Source organism: Seriola aureovittata, chromosome 3, assembly GCF_021018895.1.
Source record: "Seriola aureovittata isolate HTS-2021-v1 ecotype China chromosome 3, ASM2101889v1, whole genome shotgun sequence".
In the NCBI taxonomy this organism is placed as follows: domain Eukaryota; kingdom Metazoa; phylum Chordata; class Actinopteri; order Carangiformes; family Carangidae; genus Seriola; species Seriola aureovittata.
Genome location: NC_079366.1, coordinates 25,620,359 through 25,626,830, shown reverse-complemented (window position 1 = coordinate 25,626,830; position 6,472 = coordinate 25,620,359). Strand labels below are relative to the sequence as shown.

Below are 6,472 nucleotides of genomic sequence, written 5' to 3'. Positions count from 1 at the left end.
CCTGCTGCTCCTGCTCGTAGGTATGATCTGTTTAGGTCTGCACTTTGATGTGTTCTTCCAGATTGCTTGATGTACAGTATGTAATGTATGTCAAAACTGTTTTAAGGGATAGCAGTGTTTCTTGGTCGGTTGGTCAGCTGATCGACCGCTTTGGTCTGGATTGAAATATCTAAACAACTATTGTACAGATGTTCATGGTCCCCAATGATGAAACCGACGGATATTAAGGATACCCTGACTTTAACTCTAGCACCACCAGCAGGTCAAAGTTTTTAGATACCCAGTGAAAGATATCAACACACAGTATACCAGATTGGACTATGACTCTATGACATTCATGTCCCCCTCGGGTTGAATTTTGGTGGTCCCTTAATTTTTTGTTTTTAGATTGCCATAGTACATTATCACAGAGCCACTTGCATGGCTGTGACTGGACTTATTAGATCCATATTTGATGTATTACTACCTACTATTCATATAAAAATAGTTATGTGTGCTTAATGACCATATATAATGCATTTTAAAAAGAGCATGAAAAATATGACAAGGCACCAAATGGCCACTTAAGCCCCCTTATCCTGAAAGATCAGAAAAATAGATTGGGGCCATTCCATTAAATGCCCTTTAATTGATCAGTAAGAGCTTAAATTGTTTCTTAACGCAACTATTGAGCCAGTAATGGGATGATAACATGTATAAAGTGCTCTGAATTAAAAGCCTGTAACTACATTTTAAATCAACTCCAAGTGCTAGAAAATGGGGAGTTAAATTGAGCATGAATAGCTTTCTTTAGGTCAACAGTACACAGAACTAACTCCAACTAACTTTTAAAATAATTCCTTGTACTTGCTTTTAAAACATTAAATTAAGATGGAAGGCCATTCTTAAATTTCTGGCATGAAGCCAGGTTTTTCATTAACTTCCACTGTCAAGTAAAATGTTGCATTAATAGGCTTGTGTGTTTAAATGTGCTAGTATTTTGTATTCATTGTGCACTACAGCTTGAGCATGCACCATTGATATTTCTCTCTCCCTGCCCCAGTCTTTATTCATTCACCCTTAATGGTGATCCTCATCTCTCCCTGCTCTCCTCTCTACCCTGACATCTGCAGTACATCTACTGGGGACATTCCCACTGATGCTGAAACTTTAATGAGAGGAGGCAGATGAACACGGCTCATCCAGGAGTGTTTAGCTGCTAATTTTCAGCGATGAAATATAGATGACATGACATAAAAGTCAGTCACATCGTGTTTGACTACACCCAGATTGGGACCTAGTTTCGGGATCTGCATATTTGTTCTCTTTGAAGTACAACATTTCCTGCATAGACTGTTTTATAGAAATAGACGTAGTCTCCGGGTTTGAAAAGTGAAGCCAATGCAGAAGTGCCTTTAATGTGCAATACCACCGAAGGTGGTTGGGAGCTGACTCCAAAAAACTCTGGTTTTACACGTTCAAAAAAACAATTTCTCTCATGAAATACTCAGTCGATAATTTTTTGCTGATATGGTTTTTTTCGGGTAAGTAAATGTTTATTTTCTGAACGTCCTACAGTTTTAATGTGTATGATGCACCCTAAAAGCTAGTGTGTTTTTTCCTACGTTTTTTGATCGGAGGACGGGAGACACTTAACATCCAAATTAATATTAGAGTTAATGTGAATTACTATCAGAGGCGGATTAGGGTGAAACACAATGAAAATGTGCACATACACACCGAAAATGTCTCATACACGCCAAAAACATGCGCATTTACACACCCCACCATCTAAACACAGGCTGCGTGTGTGTGTTAATGTACTGACTTCTGGATACATATGCGCTCATTGCGCTGCACGTGCTGTTTTCTGAGTGTGGGGACGTATTTCTCAGTTCGCCCGGAAGTTGTTTCAGTGGAACAGGAAGGCATCTGAAACGCAAGTGAGAACCGCCATTTTTAATAGCTACTTCCGGTTACAACATTTCAAAACGTAAGTATTCTCATATGAGTCTTGAATTTCAACGAGAAGTTGGTCGTATTTCATCAATCAGCAAGTCATTGCATTTTGTAGATTATAAAGCGAAGTATAGTAGCTTTCGTTAGCAGACAGAGAAATGAAGTGCATCAAATAAAGGTGACTATGACTGCTGAAGATTGCAAAAAACAAATTGGACGCAGAAAAACTAGGAGCCCTGCGTAAGTTTTGCGATTGCTACATAGCCAATGTTAGCATTCACAGATGTTTATTTACCAATTTAGAGGAAACTTTTCTAGTTCAACATTAAACGTAATTTCTCAACCCACCAAGAGCTGTTTCCAGTGGTGGAAATCAGTGCCAATGTTAACTTTTATTTTACTTTCTAATTTTTTATCACTTCTTTTCTTCTACTGAAGTTAGCATGCTAACCAGCTAGCCCTGGAAACAGCCAGCCTGTGTTGTCACTTTCCAATAGCGAGTCACTGTAGAGTCCAGGTTGCCCTGAAGACGTAGCGCTGTTCAAAGGGCGTTATTATAACCTCTTGTATTGTAAATGCAGATGTGGCTGAAGCTCCTGGCAAGGGACTTTCAGCACCACCTGCTCTTGGCAAGAAACTGTGACGTGGCAAAGAAAACTTAGATACTTACAACTCACATTTTGTGCACCTCTTACTGTTGTGAAAGGGTATTAGACATTTAAGTTAAAGCTTTGATGCTGTTTTAAAATTTGTGAAAACTTTATTTGTTGGACCAGGTCTAGATCAAACACTATTACACAGCTTTGTCAAATCTGGACTAGATTATCTAAAACAAGTCAGACTATTGGTTCAAATTAAGATGACTAAAATTTTGAGTTTATGACGTTATATTCAATAAAATAATTCCAAAGATTGCAGATGGAAAGTGTCTTTTTTTTTTTAAACATGTTTTTATTTGAAGAAATGAACATTCATCACAGATTTCAACGTACATAATTTTTCTTATTTTCCCCCCCACCCACCCCCATGCTGCCAACACGAAAATTCAATTAAATACTTAATGATAAAAAAAATAAATTAAAATTAAAAAGAATAATAAAAAAACAAATAAATAATATATAATAATACAAATACAAGTAATAATAATAACAATAATAATGATAAATAAATAAAAAATAACAAGAAGTGGATATGGAATTTTGCCTGCTTAATTTTCAGTCTTGTGGGAGGACTTCAAGTTTCTCAAAATAAGATAGTAGAGGGGCCAATGTTTCAAAGAATTTTTGGGTTGACCCTTTAATGCAATATTTTATCTTTTCCAACTTTAGGAATAAAGTCAGGTCTTTCATCCAGGAGGAGGATTTGGGTCGATGTGTGGAAAGTGTCTTTAACTTGTCTGGGATTATGTAGTCTAGATTTGGCAGGTCTAAGTGTGGTGGTTTTGATCTGGTTCAGTGTTGTCTGGATAAAAGCTGTGAAATCTCCCTTTCTTGCTTTCATAAATAAAATAAGGTTTTCACAAATTTGAAAATGGGTTTCAAACCACATCAGACCAGGTCTAGATCAAAAACCACTATTGCTGGACTTGTTAAATATGGACTAGAATAACCCAGAGAAGCTACAGTCTGTTTAAAAACCAATAGTACTATCTCACATCCAATCTGTCACTCACACCCACAAACCCATTAACTAACTGTGTATCTAGTGCCTGTGTGGATGTAACAGATAATCATCCTTTTCTCCAGCTCCTCCTTCGCTACACCCCCTGTCTCACCTTCGTCAAGGCAGTTGTCCTCTCCAGTTGATGCTTGTGCGGGTTTCCTCAGCATGCAACCAACACCAGGACTGTTTTCTTTTTCCACTGCCAGAGGGGATTCGGTCACTGCAGCCCAGCCACTACAGTAATTCATAACACAGAGGCTAAGAAAAGGAAGTGTACAGTCCCCAGTGGTACCTGAAGTAGATGTCACAGTCTCGAAAAGTGCTCTGCAGGGTCACTGCGTATTTTGATTTTTTTTTTTATGCCTGAGGTGAGCGAAACCTTGGTCGGGACGAGGGAGACCTGAGGGAAAAGGATGGTGATGGGTCGACCTGAAGTCCTTTGGGTGCTGCAGCTGCTGTTTACAGTCTACTCCTGTAAGGTAAGAAGACACTGTGACCCCTCCAACTCTTTATCTCTGTATTGAAACACGGAGTGTGTCATTGTCAGAAAAGCCAAAATGATGAAAGTTTTCCGACTTCACATCAGATGTAGAAGAACAAAGTTGATGGAATGTTATTTATAATCTCACATGGAGAGTCCTGTCAACTAAATTATTTGTGCTGGACTTCAAAGCACAGAAAAAGTGAAGTTTAGGGTAGTAATGTGCTCTTGGGCAAATAGTGTGTAGCACTTTCTTTTTGGCTCTTTTTCATATCTAAACCATAAACATGTCTTGTTGAACATTTCCATTTGCCTTCACCCTTGATCTTTCTGAGTCCCTTCTACACTGTGTCCAAAGAAATTAAATGCTTCAAGGGTCCACAGCATAAAACGGGCTAGAGTCTCCCTTCCAGTTACTCCTAAAATCACAGTATTATAAATTTATTTTACTGAGTTTTGCATTCAGAGAAATCTCTATCATCTGTACTTTTTATTGTTAGACTGGAGACTTCCTCTGGCTCATTGTTTTGACTGATTGTTTGGATCTTTAGTTTTTTTCCATTGTTCTGTGATGTGTTTTGCAACTTTGCTTTGCTTTTGTTCTATAAGAAAATATATTATATTTCCTAGAAATGCGAAGAGGGAACTACCTGAGCCTGTGACCATAAATACCCCAAGGGTGTTTCACACCACTCAGTTGTCATGTCAGCTCTATTGTGCTCCTGCGTCTCCCGACAGTTGTGTTACCCCTAAGTGCTGCTGATTGAAATATTCATGTCAGTTCTGTGTATTCGCTGAGGGGTGTTTTATGTATAATCCATGTGTATCCTCAGGGCTCTTTACAGAGATAGGAAAGCATGATCATGTAACCGCTGTTGAGAACAAAGGCACAATAAAACATTTAGTGTTGGTTAGTTAGATTGTCGACACAAAACCGCTCCGGGTGTGAAGCACAGACCAGCCATGTTCTTTTGTAGCTGTGTTGCACTAGAGACACTCATCTTGATATAGTTGCATGAGAAACGCTGTCACACAGAAGCTATTAACAGCAATGCTCTGTAGGGGGTCTTGGACACCCCTGGTCCTCTTTAACACCTAAAAAAACATATTTAACATTACATCACAGTACTTTTACACAGCACTACGCTCCCAAATCCCAAATAAGTCTATCTGGATTTCTTTATGTCTTTTATTGAGTTTTATAACACAGTTGTTCATATGATAAGTCGTAGGAAAACATACTGTACATTTCATAGTGTAGGAATGACATTAGGCAAACAAAATGAATATTTTTATATGTGTTATACGTCTATATAGCATACAAAAACATGAAATATTTTCTTATTTGGTGTAATAAAAGTTCATTATGGTCATTTCCAAATTCCTTCATCAAGTGGGCGAGCTCAGTTTGTGACAAAAGGACCAGTTCCCCTCAGTACTTATATACATATTGGGTTTTAATGAGGTCTGCACAAAAGAAGAACTATATTCAAAAGACTTCAAAGGAAAAAGCAGTGGGGTGTGTTGGACAATATGTACATCCCAATTCCCTTATTTGATTGTTCCTTGCTCCTCAATCCTTGCTTGACCCAGAAATCGTGCCGTCCTCCATCTTGAAGGCTGTCCTAAAGTTTTTATATCTGCTCCGAGGAGCAAGGGGAGACATCTGAGGAGTGACTGACACACCCCTTTATTGGAAATATGTTGGTGATTGGACACTGCAGCTGATTTGACTTATATGATACTACATAACAACATCACCCGACTTTGAAACCAAAGTATGCAGACAAAGAACCAGCCTCCCACGTTTTTAATTCTGTTTTACAAAAGATCCATAAACAACTTTGGTCTTTCATTAGAAGATTATCTTCAAGATTTACTGTAAATGTGCAGATGTTTGTTGAAGATATTCAATGAAAAGAAGAAGAAAAAACACTGCGGTGCCAACATGGTAACTGTGCATCTTCATTTCTTTTTAGACAGTGCCTAAATCGGAAAATACAAACTCCAAACAAACAAAAATCGCCACAGAACTCTAAAATCCGGGTGACGGCTGATCCGGCTCTTGTCAGAAGCAGACGTTGTTTGAGATGACGCTTCACAGGAAAGGACGTCTCACATCTTTTCCCTGCATCTCTCCTTGCGTCTTCAGTGGGAGAGTGAAAGACGTGAGGAAAAGAGGCCGGTGCAGGAAACGTGGATTCAGTTTAGGGAATTGAGATGTACCCAGTGTCAACACAACACAAGTGTTAACCGAACATTTCATTGAAGACATCCGACACCAAACTTATTTTTTGCAGTGTTCCAACTAGAACCACTATTCCAGGTTTTTACCAGGAATTGATTTAACATTTATTTAATCAATTTATCAATTCATTTTGTTTATAAAAT

The 6,472-nt window shown here is 38.4% G+C and overlaps 1 long non-coding RNA gene across 1 annotated transcript; it reads left to right on the top strand.

Annotated features, from left to right (window-relative positions):
- Window positions 1-1,248: 1,248 nt before the first annotated feature.
- On the top strand, window positions 1,249-6,191 carry LOC130166624 (uncharacterized). Its single transcript, XR_008827175.1, has 3 exons — window positions 1,249-1,523; window positions 3,684-4,079; window positions 6,061-6,191. It is a non-coding gene; the product is annotated as an uncharacterized LOC130166624 (long non-coding RNA).
- Window positions 6,192-6,472: the final 281 nt, after the last annotated feature.